At 46.7% G+C, this 14,972-nt stretch overlaps 1 long non-coding RNA gene across 1 annotated transcript; it reads right to left on the reverse strand.

The window, feature by feature from the left end:
* On the reverse strand, positions 1 to 8,426 carry LOC131504915 (uncharacterized). Its single transcript, XR_009258185.1, has 2 exons — positions 8,083 to 8,426; positions 1 to 1,403 (listed from the first exon to the last, which is right to left on the reverse strand). It is a non-coding gene; the product is annotated as an uncharacterized LOC131504915 (long non-coding RNA).
* Positions 8,427 to 14,972: the final 6,546 nt, after the last annotated feature.

Genomic DNA, 14,972 nt, shown 5'->3' on the forward strand with positions numbered 1-14,972 from the left:
TATGCGCCAGGAGACTTTATGGTTACTCTTCCTCCCACCCACTCTGATGAGGTGGCCACTACTTCCTCCACCGGCTGGGTAGGGAAACCGAGGCTCAGAGAGGGGCGGACCAGGCTCCTTGCCCAAGGTTACACAGCCGGGATGAGCTGGGATTTGAACCCAGCCTGGCTGATTCCAGTGCCCACCGCGTGGGGTGGCCTCCTCGGGAGCCGGAGGGGCAAGGGCCGGCTGGAGCCCTGGGGACTGGCTTGTTCTTCACGGGAAGCCGGGGCCCCACTGGGCTCTCCAATTAGCGGGAGCAGAGAAATCAGAGGCAGCAACAAGATCTGCTAATGAGCTGCCACATTAAACAATGAGTCACACTTCCATACGGTGCCGCTCCAGCCCTAACCCGGAACAAACAAGCTGTGAGAAACAGTTTACAAAACAGCGAGGTGTGACTGTCTCCCTGCTGCCGCCCGCCGCTGCCACCACCACGGCACTGCAGCCACCAGAGCGCCTGCCGCCCACGGGCAGACACGGGCACAGAGGCCGGCCTGGCGGGGCGCGGAGCCAGCCCTGGCTGCCAGCTCCGGAGAGCCACCGCCTCCGGGATGACCCCACGTTGCCGCTTCCACCGCCACTCTAGCCGTCTCCGGGGACGCGGGGGCTCTGGCAGGTGGTCACTGAGTGACCAAGGGCGGGGGACTTACTCTCTCTGAGTCTCAGTTCCCTTGTCTGTATTGCAGGGATAATAATACTACCTAGCTCATTTTTTGGTTGTGATGACTCGCTGCGATGGTCACGTAAAGTGCCTCCCACAGTGCCTGGCACACAGTAGGCATGCAGAAAATCCTGGTCCCTTCCTCCGCTTCTCCCTGTAGAGGATCCAGCTCAGTGCCAGTCTTGTGGGCGGTCCCATTCACGGTGACCGCTTTCCTTTTCCTGTCCCCTATTACACTTACTCGTGCCCCTGGCCTACCCCTCTGTCCGGGGATAGGAACTGTCCTCCTCGTTTCCATACTTCCAGGCCCGGCACGGGGAGGCAGCACGGCAAAAGGGGGAGAGCAACAGGCTTTGGGGATAGCTCATGCCTCTTGCCGTTATTAGCAGTGGGATCCCGGGCAGTAAGAACCATTTCTTGAACCCAGACGACGTGTCAAGGGCTTCAGGTGCATCATCTCATTTCATTCCATGAGTTACTATCCCATCTCACGGATGAGGAACTCGATTCTCAGCGCAGAGAAGTGGCATGGTGTGACGGGCTTTGCGACGTGTCACCTCGGCTCAGCTGGGCTACATTTCCCAGAATGCTCTTTCCGGCACGGTTCTGGTTAGAACCTCCTTAGTGGCCCGGCTTCTCCAACTGAACCTTGACTGATGCACAGGGCGAGGAGTTCACAGGGAGTGAGCGAGTGATGGAGCTGGAATTCAAGATGAGTCTGCTTGTCACTCGGCTAGATTTGTCAACTATTCTGCCCTGATAATAATAACGCATACTTACATAGTAGCTATATGGCAGTTATATATATTAACTCATTTAATCCTCATAACAGTCCCATAAGGTCGTTTTTATTATTATCATCCCACTGATACAAGTGAGGAAAATGAAGCACAGAGAGGCTAGACAATTTGTCCAAGGTCTCACAACTAAAAATGGGGAATCTGAGAGTCAAACAATCCATCTTTTTACGTGTCACGTTATTCTGCCTCCCAACTCTTCTGTAACGCCTTCTTTAAGCCTCAATTTTCCTCATCTGTAAAATGGGTTAGTCATATCTAATATTTAAGATCACAGTCATAGCTACATATTAAAATGTAGCTATAGCACTTTTGGAAAGAGCAAGCAACAGGGAGTCAATTTACCCTCTGTTCTGAGCAACTGAAACCCACAGAAAATATACAAAACAACAGTTTTCAGACATTGAACATCAGGCAGCACAAAATAGCAAGCCCTGAGAGAGGAGAAACTAATGAGGTGAGCCCTACGATTGCCAGCTTCTGCCTGGGGAGAGTTTCCAGGCTGCAGCACAGGGAGCGGGGTCCCAGCTGTCTCTGCGTTAAGAAGATAGAGCAAGGAGTCTGGGGAGGCCAAAGCAACTGGAGTTCACTGGGCAGAGAACTGCAGAGAAGAGAGCCTTACAGAGAGAGAGAGAGCCTCAAAAATCTACAGAGAGTCCCCCTCAAGCCTTCAACTGAATATTGAACGGCGCTTGTGTGTGAGGAAACTATCAGAATTGGAGGAAAGAACATCCCAAAGGAGCAGAGGAAACAGTTTGCAAAGTACACACAAGACCATTCGGTTTGTATCCCTGCCAATCAGAGTGAAAAACCTCGTAAGTCATGGGGCATCTAATTGATTCCTTAGAAGGCTATTGCTTCAGGAGTGGGAAAAAAGGTAACAGTCCTGCCTAAGGACCTGAGTTGAAACGCAAGTCTCAACAGAATCAAACTCTTTTTCAAGTATCAAGTAAGTTGACTGCATCCTAGAACAAAGCTCAAGGATATTTATAGGAACATTAAAATGGCCAGCACACATGGTAAAATTCACAATGTCTGGAATCCAACCTAAAACTAGCATACATGAAAAAAAAAAAAAAGCAGGAAAATGCAATCCTTGATAAGGAGAAGTTTATCAATAGAAACAGACCCCAAAGGGGCGCCTGGGTGGCTCGGTCGGTTAAGCGTCCGACTTCGGCTCAGGTCATGATCTCACGGTCCGTGGGTTCGAGCCCCGCGTCGGGCTCTGTGCTGACCGCTCAGAGCCTGGAGCCTGTTTCAGATTCTGTGTCTCCCTCTCTCTCTGCCCCTCCCTTGCTCATGCTCTGTCTCTCTCTGTCTCAAAAATAAATAAACGTTAAAAAAAAAAAAAGAAAAAAGAAACAGACCCCAAAATAACACAGAAGATAGAATTAGCATAGAAGGATATTAAAACAATAGAACTATATTCCATATGCTCAGGAAGCTAAAGTAACGACTGATCACGTTACGTGGATACTGGGATGGGTGTGGGGAGGGAGGAAGGCCAAATTTAAGTTCTAGAGATGAAAAATACAGTGTCTGAGGTGAAGAATACACTGATAAGGATTAATAACAGATTTGATAGCACAGAAGAAAGGATTAGTACATTTGAAGACATAGCAATAGAAAGATCCCAAATGAAATATATAGAGAATAAAAAAATTTTTTAAACATGGACAGATCATCAATGAGCTGTGGGACAACTCTAAGAGGCCTAGTATATTTGTAACTGGGGTCCCCAAAAGAGGAGGGGAGCAGAAATATTTTGAAGAAATAATAGTCAAAATTTTCAAATTTGATAAAAACTAAACCAGGGGATCAAAAATCTCACAGAACATCAAGTATAGGAAACATGAATAAAACTTCACAAAGGCAAGCTTATTATTATAACTTTGTAACAGTAAAATTGCTTAAAACCAGTGATGAGGAGAAAATCCGAAAACAGCCAGAGAAAAAGAGACAGATTACATACAAAGAAATGAAGATAAGAATGACAGCAGGCTTCTCATCAGAAACAATTCAAGTCAGAAGACAGTGGTAAAACATCTTTAAAGTATGGAATGTAAAAATAAAACAAAAAGCCCCCATCAATCTAGAATTCTGTACCCACTGAAAATGTATTTCAAAACAAAGGTGAAATAAGACTTCTTCCAAGATTAAAAAAAAAAGCTGAAATAATAATTATTATCAAAACTGCATTGTAAGAAATGCTACAGGAAGTCCTTGAGACCAAAGGAAAAATACCAGATAGAAACCCGGATCTACACAAAACAAGGAAGACCTCCCGAAATGATAACTATGGGGCAAAATGTCAAATACTTTTTTTCTTATTTAAAAATATATTTAAAAGATAATTTAGGGGCGCCTGGGTGGCTCAGTCGGCTGAGCGTCCAACTTCAGCTCAGGTCACGATCTCACAGTCCGTGGGTTCGAGCCCCGCGTCGGGCTCTGTGCTGACAGCTCAGAGCCTGGAGCCTGTTTCACATGCTGTGTCTCCCTCTCTCTCTGACCCTCCCCCGTTCATGCATTATCTCTCTCTGTCTCAAAAATAAATAAACGTTAAAAAAATTTTTTTAAATAAAAAAAATAATTTATTGGTTAAAGCAAAAACACATAACGAGTATTCTCGGTTCATAACACATATAGAAGGAAAATGTGTGACAACAATAGCATAAAGGCTGGGGGAAATGAAAGCACATACTCTTATAGGATTCTTATTCCATACATGAAGTGGTATAATAGTTTTTGAAGATAGATTGGGATAAATTAAAGATGTATACTATAAACTCCAAAGTAACCACCAAGAAATATATACATATATAACCAATTAAAACAATAAAGGACATAAAATGATATTTAAAAAAACACAATCAGAAAAATAGGGAAAAGGGGAATGAGGAACACATGGGACAAAGAGAAAATAAATAGCAAGGTAGATTTAAACCCATTCATATTAATAATCACATTAACTGTAAATGGTCAAAAAAACATAATTAGAAGGCCAAGATTGTCAGACTGTTTATCCAAAGCAAGATCTGATTACATGTTGCCTATAAGAAACTTACTTTATTTTATTATTATTATTATTATTTTAGAGAGAAAGAGAGTGTGAGTTGGAGAGAGGACAGAGGCAGAGAGGGAAAGGATCTCAAGCAGGCTCCACACTCAGCATGAAGTCCAATGCTAGGCTTAATCCCACAGCCCTAGAATCATGACCTGAGGTAAAATCAAGAGTTGGACACTCAACTGACTGAGCCACCCAGCCACCCCAAGAAACTACTTTAAGTATAAATTTAAATTCTATCAACAACTGATAGAATTTCAAGGATAAATGAGAAAATCTACAATTATAGATGGGGATACTTCAATATTCCTTTCTCAGTAATCAATAGAATAAACAGGCAGAAAATCAGCAAGAATATAGTAGGCATAAACACTGTCAATCAACTTGGCCTAATTGACATTTATAAAACACTTCACCCAACAACAGTAGAGTATACTTTACTAAAATGCACACAAAACATTTACCAAACTAGACCATAAAACAAGTTTTAATAAATTTAGTATTAGACAAAGTATGTTCTCTGACTATAATAGAATTAAATTAGAAATCAATAATAAAAAGATATCTATAAAATCCCCTAAATATGTGGAAACTCATTAACATACTTCTAAATATCCCATGGGCCAAAGAAGAAATCATAAAGAACATTAGAAAATATTTTGAGCTGGGGTGCCTGGGTGGCTCAGTTGGTTAAGTATCCGACTTCAGCTCAGGTCATGATCTCCCAGTTCATGGGTTTGAGCCCGCATCAGGCTCTGTGCTGATAGCTCAGAGCCTGGAGCCTGCTTTAGATTCTGTGTCTCCCTCTCTCTCTGCCTATCCCCTGCTCATGCTCTGTCTCTCTCTGTCTCTCAAAAATAAATAAATGTTCAAAAAAAAGTTTAAGACCTTTCTCTAAAAAAAAAAAAGTATTTTCAACTGCATGAAAATGAAAATACAATATATCAGAATTTGTGAAATGACACTAAGAAACATACTTAGGAAAAAGTTTATAGGACTAAACACCTGAATTAGAAAACAAGAAAGGTCTCAAATCAGTGTCATCAGCTTCTACCTTAAGAACTAGAAAAAGAAGAGTAAATTAAGCCCAAGCCAGCAGAAAAGAAGAAATAACAAACATCAGGGCATAAATCAATGATATAAAAAACAGAAAAATCATAGAGAAAATCAATGCAATCAAAAATTCTTCTTGTTTTTAGAAGATCAAATGACTGTTGGAAAAACACCAAATGGGGGGTACCTGGGTAGCTCAGTCGGCTAAGCACCTGACTTCAGCTCAGGTTCATGAATTCAAGCCCCACGTTGGGCTCTGTGCTGACAGTTCAGAGCCTGGAGCCTGCTTCAGATTGTGCATCTCCCTCTCTCTCTCTGCCCCTCCCCGACTCGTGCTCTGTCTCTGTCGCTCAAAAATAAATAAATGTTAAAAAAAAAAATTTTAGAAAAAAAGGAAAAACACCAAATAAGTAAGATGCAACAGAGCACCAGCTGATTTATTACATCTTGGATATTATTTATTGCGTGATATTGGATTATCCAGGCCTCAGTTTCTTTTTTTTTTTTTTTTTTAAATTTTTTTTTTCAACGTTTTTTATTTATTTTTTTTGGGACAGAGAGAGACAGAGCATGAACGGGGGAGGGGCAGAGAGAGAGGGAGACACAGAATCAGAAACAGGCTCCAGGCTCCGAGCCATCAGCCCAGAGCCTGACGCGGGGCTCAAACTCACAGACCGCGAGATCGTGACCTGGCTGAAGTCGGACGCTTAACCGACTGCGCCACCCAGGCGCCCCCAGGCCTCAGTTTCTTGTATAAAATAGAGATAATAGTACCCACCTTGCACTTTTATGTATCGCTAGTGAGAATGAAAAATGTAAGAAACTTCTAGCCACATGTGTCAATACTGATCAAATTTTAAATGCATTTACCCTTTTGCCCAGCAGTTGCAGTTCTGGGACTCTATTTAGATCAACAGTTCTTTCTATTTGGGGCGCCTGGGTGGCGCAGTCGGTTAAGCATCCGACTTCAGCCAGGTCACGATCTCGCGGTCCGTGAGTTGGAGCCCCGCGTCAGGCTCTGGGCCGATGGCTCGGAGCCTGGAGCCTGTTTCCGATTCTGTGTCTCCCTCTCTCTCTGCCCCTCCCCCGTTCATGCTCTGTCTCTCTCTGTCCCAAAAATAAATAAAAAACGTTGAAAAAAAAATTAAAAAAAAAAAAAAAACCAGTTCTTTCAAGTTATAATTCTGATACCACACAATTCACCCATTTAACCTGTAAAATATAATGACTTTGGTTTATTCACAGAGTGGTACAACCTATTTTAAAAGATTTCCACCCCCCCGCCCCCCCGGAAGAAACTCCATACCTATTAGCAATCCCCGTAATTTCCTACCAATTGCCTCAGCCCCAGACAACAACGAATCTGATTTCTCTCTCCACAGATTTGCTTATTCTGGAAATTTCATATAAATGGAATTCATACAAATGTCATCCTTTGTGGCTGGCTTCCTTCACTTAGCATAATGCTTTCAAGTTTCATCTATACTGTAGCATGGATCAGTACTTCATTGCTTTTATTGCTTAATAATATTCCATTATCTGGATATACCACATGTTTACCCATTCACCGGTTGATGAATCCAACATTTGGATTGTTTCTATTTTTGCCTGTTATGAATAATGCTGCTATGAACATGCACGTACAAGTTTTTGCGTGGACACATGTTTTCATTTCTCTTGGATATCTACCTAGGAGTAGACTTTCTGAGTCAAAGGATAACTCCATGTTTAACATTTCGAACAACTTCCAAACTGTTTTCCAAGGTGGTTGCACCATTATGCATTCCCACCAACAAGGTATAGAGTTCCAATTTCTCCACAGTCTCACCAACTATTATGGATGGAATGTTTTCATGCCTCCCAAATTCATATGCGGAAGCCCTAACCCTCAGTGCAGCTATGTTTGGAGATGGGGCCCGTGAGGAGGTGAAAGGTTAAATGAAGTCCTAATGGTGGAACTCTAATCTGATCGCTGCCCTTATAAGAAGAGACAGCAGAGCTATCTCTCCTTTCTCTGAACGTGCACAAAGAGTCCATCGAGCACACAGTGACATGGCAGCCATTTACAACCAGAAAGTGAAGTCTCACAAGAAACCAATTGGCCAACACCTTAATCCTGGACTTCTTGGCCTTTAGAGCTACGAGAAATAAATTTCTGTTGTTTAAACCAACCAGTCTGTGGTATTTTTGTCATAGTAACCTGAGTAGGCTAAGACACCAACACTTGTTATTGTCTGTCTTTTTGATTATTGCCATCCTCGTGGATGTGGTATCTCATTGTGGTTTAGATTTGGGTTTCCCTAATGGCTAACAATGGTGACTATCTTTTCATGCACTTATCAGCCATTCGTGTATCTTCTTTAGAGGAATGTATATTCAAATACCTTGCTCAGCTGTTTCAATTGGCTTATCATTTTTTTATTAAGCCCACATATATTCTTATACTCATGTAAAACGATACCTACACAGCCTACTGGTTGCAACAGATTGGAAATAACCCTGGTGTTCATCATCAGGAACTGTGTAGTTCATTCCCACATTGGAATATTATGCAGCTGTAAAAAAGAGAAGGGTCACAGGGTACTTTATAGAAAGCATACCAGAATATATTGGTAAAGGAAAACAAACAAGGTGTAGAACTATATATAATACTATATGATATAGTATATGTGTGTATAGTATCCTTTCTTTGACGAAAGAGGGAGAGGGGCATCTGGGTGGCTCAGTCAGTTTGGTGTCTGACTCTTGATTTCAGCTCAGGTCATGATCTCATGGTTTGCGAGATCGAGCCCCACATCGGGCTGGTTGCTGACAGTGCAGACCCTGCTTGAGGTTTTCTCTCTCTTTCTCTCACTCTCTCTCTCTCTCTCTGCCCCTCCCCCACCCACTTGTGCTTGTTCTGTCTTGCTCTGTCTCTCTCTCTCTCTCTCTCTCTCTCTCTCTCAAATAAATAAATAAATAAATAAACATCAGGAAAAAATGTGGTGCGCCTGAAACCCACACTTTCAGATCCAAAGGCCACTGCTTTAAAAAAAGAGAGAGATAATAATACACACACACACACACACACACACACACACACACACATATAATTGTTATTTGCTTATATTGCCATAAATAACCATTTGAAGGATCTACAGGAAATAAAGCGATTAGCCATGTGGCCGGAGGTGGGTCAGGAACAGGAATAAAACTGAGCACTCTCATTGTATAGCTTTATATATTATTTTGATTTTTTGAACCATTTCAATGTGTTACTTATCCCAAACACTAGAAAATGAAACATGAAATGTTTACAGTTCATTCAAGAATCTGGCCCACAGTAGGTGTTTCCTCTGAGGCCCTTCATGGTGGGAGGAGAGTGGGGCACGGCCACACAAAGCTCCAGGCTTACATCGTTCTGGACCCCAGGGGAAATGGAAGTATCTTCTCACCCAGCATTCACAGACGAAAAGCTCAAGGAAGGAGTCACATGCTCATCCCAGTGGCAAGCAGCAGGAACCATGATTTGGTGCCCCATTTTGCATTCCCACCAACAAGATATGAGAGTCCTAATTCCTCCACATTCTCACCAACTGTTGTGGACTGAATGTTTGTGTCCCCCCTGCCCTCATTCATATCTTGAAGCCCTAACCCCCAGGGTGACCGGGGAGATGGGCCCTGTGAGGAGGTGAAAGGTTAAATGAGGCCGTGAGGAGGGGAGGTACCAGTGGGAGTGTCATTTCTTCCATGTGAGGAAGGGGCAGAGAAAATGCTGTACAGATCAAAACAATAGACATCTACCTGAGCAGGGGATACAGGCAATATGAAAAGACAGTTCTTAGAGTGTGGTGCCTGCCATGATATGGGTAGGGTGCAGTAGGAGGCCAGAGGAGATAGCAGTCTAGCCAGGAAGCCTTCTTGGTGGTGGTGATGCTCTGAGTTTTAGACGATGAGTAGGAGGCTGTCTTCAGGGGATGGGAGGAGAGAATGTGGACAGTGTTCCAGGCAGAGAGAAAGGCAACACGAGCAAACACCAGGAAAAGGAACGTCATATTATGAGCTGAACTGTGTCCCCCATAATATTTGTATGTTAGAGCGCTAAACCCCAATACCTCAGAAAGTGGCTGTATTTGGCGATAGGGCCTTTAAAGAAGTAATTAAGGTTGAATGATGTCATATGGGTGGGCCCTAATCCAATCTGACTGGTTCCCTTATAAGAAGAAGAAATTTGGACACACAAAGAGACAGGAAAAGACACACAGAGGAAAGGCCATGTGTCTGCAAGCCAAGGAGAGAGGCCTCAGAGAAACCAAACCTGCCAACACTTTTTATTGATCTTGGACTTCTAGCCTCCAGAACCGTGAGGAAATAAATTTCCATTGTTTAAGCCCCCAGCCTGTGGGCTTTGTTACGGTAGCCTGAGCCAGACCGGTGCAGGTAGCATGATGTATTCTGGAATTTCCGGCCAGTCTGCCTTGTTCATCTGCAAGGTATGAGGCAGGAGTGACAGGTCCCTGTATAGGACAGTTACAAGAACAGCATGTAGTTTAGTGGAAATAAAAATAGCTCACGTTTCCTGAGTATCTATTATGCTGGACATTGTGCTCCGTTCCTTACAGGCATTCACTGGTTAAAATCTCCCTACAACCCTGGGGCGCCTGGGTGGCTCAGTCGGTTGAGTGTCCCACTCTTGACTCTGGCTCAAGTCACGATCTCATGGCTCGGGAGTTCAAGCCCACAGCCGCGCTCTGCGTTGACAGTGCAGAACCTGCTTGGGATTCTCTCTCTTCTTCCCTCTCTGCCCCTCCCTCACTCTCTCAAAATAAATAAATAAACTTATAAAAAATCTCACCACAATCCTCTAAGTGCCATTCTCCTTCCCTCAGTAAAGAAAACTGAGGCACAGAGAGGTTAAGTGACTTCCCCAGGATCACCCAGCTGACAAGTGATGGAGCTGGGATCGGAATCCACAGCCGTCTGATTGCAACCCTGAGGAGGAAGGATACTCAGGATCTGGCACCTGCTGGAAGTGGTGGTGGAGGGGACGCTGAGGTTTTGAGCCCCAAAGCCTGGCCCGTGCTGGTGCCACAACTTCCGAGACCTAGCAGGGGTGGGCTTGAGACATGGGCAGCAGTGTGACACGAGTTGGTCAGTACACGAGGCTTGAAGCCGAGCCCTGGGTTCAGATCCCGGCACTGGTTCTGTGTGAGGCTTTGGACAAGGACCTTTGCCTTTTTGAAACTTGATTTCCTCATGTAGGAATAGTATCGTATTTCTCTCAAAATACTCAACAAATGATAAACTAATACTAGTATTTTCCTGAAAACTACCATCTCAGGGAGGGGGTGGGAGGTGACGTGCTCTTTCGGAGGTGCATTTGACCCCCAAACGTACTTGCTGGCCCTTCCTGGAACTATTCCCCCAGTTCCGACCCCTCCCTGTGGCAATCCTGTGTTCCAGGGCCGCCAGCTTCCTCCCGGAAGCCCTCCCCACGGCTGCTGTTCTGGGTCTTCTGATACTTGTAGAGCATGTCTCTGAATAGCTGGCCTGCCCCCACGGGGTGGTTGATGCAGGGGACAGGAAAGACTCCATTTACCTCCATGGTATTCCTCCCTCCGCCCTCTTCCCTCCCCCTCCTTCCTGTCACTGTTCCTCTAGAAATCCTTGCAGTGTTCCCACCGGGGTGACAAGAGACCCCAGTGCTCACTTCCAAGCACCTTCACTTTACCTGAGACCCAAACGGGAGTGGGATAAAGCAATGGGCCAAAGAAGGGGCCTCTGAGGCCTCGGGTGAGTCTAATGGCACCTTAGCCGTTTTGGCTCAGCTCAGACAACTGCAGCCACTCCTTCCTTTGTTTGTGAGGCCTGGCTTCTGACCCATGGGGCTTCTCCTCCCCTTCATGTGACATTTACAGAGTAAGGACCAGGCTGAACCAATGCACAGACGTTTCCAAGGGCCTGCCTCGCCCTCTATGGAAGAATAGGGGCCGGTTAAGCACCTGGTTAAGCCCGTGCTAAGCACAGTGGGAGGGAACACAAGAACCAGGCAGTCTTCTGTCCCGGGAGGGAGTCAGCCCATCCCTGGGAAGAGCTGAGGACGGGACAGGGAACCGGGCTGGACCCCAGGGAATAGCCTCTTCCCTCCTGCTGCCGGCCTCCATATGGTGATGGGTCTGAGGCCCGCTTCACACCTGCCTGGGTGGCTCTGCTGGGGCGCAGTGCGCGAGGACTCCAGCCACCCGCCCTCTGCGCCCCTCTCTCACCCTCTCACACGCTGTCACACTTATTAAATGAGATAATCTGAGCGAAGCACTTAGTGTCCTGCCTAACAGTGGGCGCTTGATAAATGTGAGCTTGTACTCACAGCCCCCCCCCCCCCCCCACTTTCACACACAGTCTTGTCTTGCACACACTCACACATCAGCGTTGCCAGGGGCGCTCTGACACGGGCATGCCATTTGCTCACGGATACACCTGTCATGCTCCAACTTACACAGACACACACTCACGGGGTACCCTCATCACGCCCAGACACAACCGCCCACCCTGCCCCACTTTTTCTCTCTGCTGAACTCCCCCTGGCAGGCTCCTGGACATGGGCCAAGAGGCCAAGTGGCAAAGGCAAGGCACTGAGGGGGAAGCCTGCTCTCCAAGACCCAGCCCCATCAGAGAGGCCTGACTCGGGAGAAACCTGCAAGAGGGGACCCGAGGCAGGGGGGAGGTGGGCATTGAGGAGGGCAGCCAGGCTGACCTCGGTCTGCTCACAGGCACAGTGAGCTGAGCCATCTGGAGCCCAAGACCAGCCTCGGAGGGAGACACCGAGGTGGGAGGTGTGGAGAGCGTTGCAGACAGGCAAACTGAGCCTCTACCGACGAAGCCAGGCTGAGAGCAGGGCTCTGGAAAGGCCACCCCTGCCCCACAGGGCCTCTCCCGCCCCCGCACTCCAGCTGGAGTGCTCTCAAGGCTGACAAGGGCATGGGTTCAAGGACTTGCCCTCCGCCAGCTCCACCTTCAAGTATCATGTGTAAGAAATAGGCACATGTGGGGCGCCTGGTTGGGTCAGTCGGTTAAGTGACCGAATTCGGCTCAGGTCACGATCTCCCGGTTCCTGAGCTCGAGCCCCGCGTCAGGCTCTGTGCTGCCAGCTCAGAGCCTGGAGCCCGCTTCGGATTCTGTGTCTCCTTCTCTCTCTGCCCCTCCCTTGCCCATGCTCTGTCTCTCTCAAAGATAAATAAACATCAAAAAATCTAAAAAAAGAAAAAAGAAAGAAATAAACATACATTATGTAGGGTGCAAATGCACAAACACACAGACACGCAAGATCTCAGGGACACACACACTCACACACACACTTGTGCCCAGACATGCAGTCTCTGCTCCCCCAACTTAGATAGTCCTGGGGTTCTCCTTCCTTTTCTCCCCACTGCCTTTCCTGGTTTCTCTCTCCATCCTGTGTGTCTCTTCACTTATTAGGCCAGGCCCCTCTCGTCCTTAACGCTGTCCTCTTCCAAGACTCCTTTCTGCACCAAGGATTTGTGCGCATGTGCACGTGCACACATGTGCGCGCGCGCGCACGTATCCTGCACGGTCATGGGATGCCCTGGGGCTCAGGCTCAGGCCAGAGGGACTTCCCCTGTCACTTTGGGCCTTTGAAAGGTTGAGGGCGGGGATTTCAGCGTGGTGACCACCCCACCCCAGTACTTGGCCTCTGCTCCCTTGTTCAGACTCACTGCAAACCCCTCTCCTCAGGTGTCCCTGCTACTCTTGCTACTTGTTTGCGGTTCCAGAATACACTGTGCTGTTCCCTGCACCTTTGTGTTTGCACATGCAGGTCTCTCTGCCAAGAATACCCTCTCCACGCCAGCTGTCAGTGGTTCTCATAGTTTTGAATTTCATTAACCAGTTAAAAGCTTCAAAAGAAAGTTCAGAGAATGACAGAAGGTTGCCACGTTTTCATTTCATCAGGAACAATATTTAAAATATAACTACCACTCTCTATCCACCGTGGTTTCACAAAAAGAATCCTTTAATACCAACGAAGTAGGAAGGACGTAATCTCAAGAGAAAGTGTAATCCTTTCTTGCCTGGGTGGCTCAGTCAGTTAAGCATCCTTACTCTTGATCTTGGCTCAGGTCATGATCTCACCGGTTCGTGAGTTCCAGCCCTGCATCAGGCTCCGCGCTGACCTTGCAGAGCTTGCTTGGGATTCTCTCACCCTCTCTCTCTCTGCCCCTCCCCTGCACTCTCGCGTGCCTGCGTGAGCGCTCTCTCAAAAATAAATAAACAAACATTAAACAAAGAGAGCAATCCTTTACATTGGAACACATTTGGCGTTACGTAAAACCTATTGCATCGTCCTTTTTCTCATTTGGCCCAGGAGCCACGGGAAACTTCATCACAGACCAGTGTTTGGAACCGCGGAGTCCTCAGCTCACACTACATCTTCTCCAGGAAGCCTGAAGCCCGTCACAACCTTCCCCCGCACCCTTCCCCCGGCAGTGGTCTCACTGACCATAGGACTCCTCTGTGCTCTGCGCATACAGCCGTAGTCGTCACTGTTTAGCAAGGGCTAAACAAGCACTACCAAGTACTTAACACAGATTATCTCATTTTATCCTCATAACCCTGAAAGATGAACAATCTACAGACAAGGAACCGTTAAGCACCTTCCCCTAGTCTTGCACCCCCTGCTGGAGGCACCGGGAGAAGGTAGCAGCTTGGGGTTGGTGGAAAGAACTGCAAAGCCAGGTCTGGCTGCAGAGCCGGGCTCCCCGCTTCCTGCTTATAAGACTGGGACAGGGGCGCCTGGGTGGCGCAGTCGGTTAAGCGTCCGACTTCAGCCAGGTCACGATCTCGCGGTCCGTGAGTTCGAGCCCCGCGTCGGGCTCTGGGCTGATGGCTCGGAGCCTGGAGCCTGTTTCCGATTCTGTGTCTCCCTCTCTCTCTGCCCCTCCCCCGTTCATGCTCGGTCTCTCTCTGTCCCAAAAATAAAAAAATAAATAAAAAAAAAAAAAGACTGGGACAAGTCAATTCATCAATCTGAGTCTCAGGAACAATACCTACTGCACAAGGTTGTCCTGAGACAGCGCACGTGAAGGTCCCAAGCCAGTGCCTGGCACATGGAAGAAATGGAGCAATGTGAGTTATTCCCCTCCCATGTCTCTCGTCTCCCCTCTCCGATCCCCGTGACTTTCCCTGCATCACATTCTCCTGATTGTCCTCCCACCTTTCTTTCCAGACTCCTGAGTTAGGCCTTACTGCTTCTCTTCCCTCTGAAGGTGAGAGTGCTCCAAGGAATAATCTTTGGCCCTCCCTCCTCTTCCTCCTGTCTACTTCCCCAGGCTAGGTGATCTCACCCAGGCCCATATGTGTC

Source organism: Neofelis nebulosa, chromosome 2, assembly GCF_028018385.1.
Source record: "Neofelis nebulosa isolate mNeoNeb1 chromosome 2, mNeoNeb1.pri, whole genome shotgun sequence".
Taxonomy (NCBI): domain Eukaryota; kingdom Metazoa; phylum Chordata; class Mammalia; order Carnivora; family Felidae; genus Neofelis; species Neofelis nebulosa.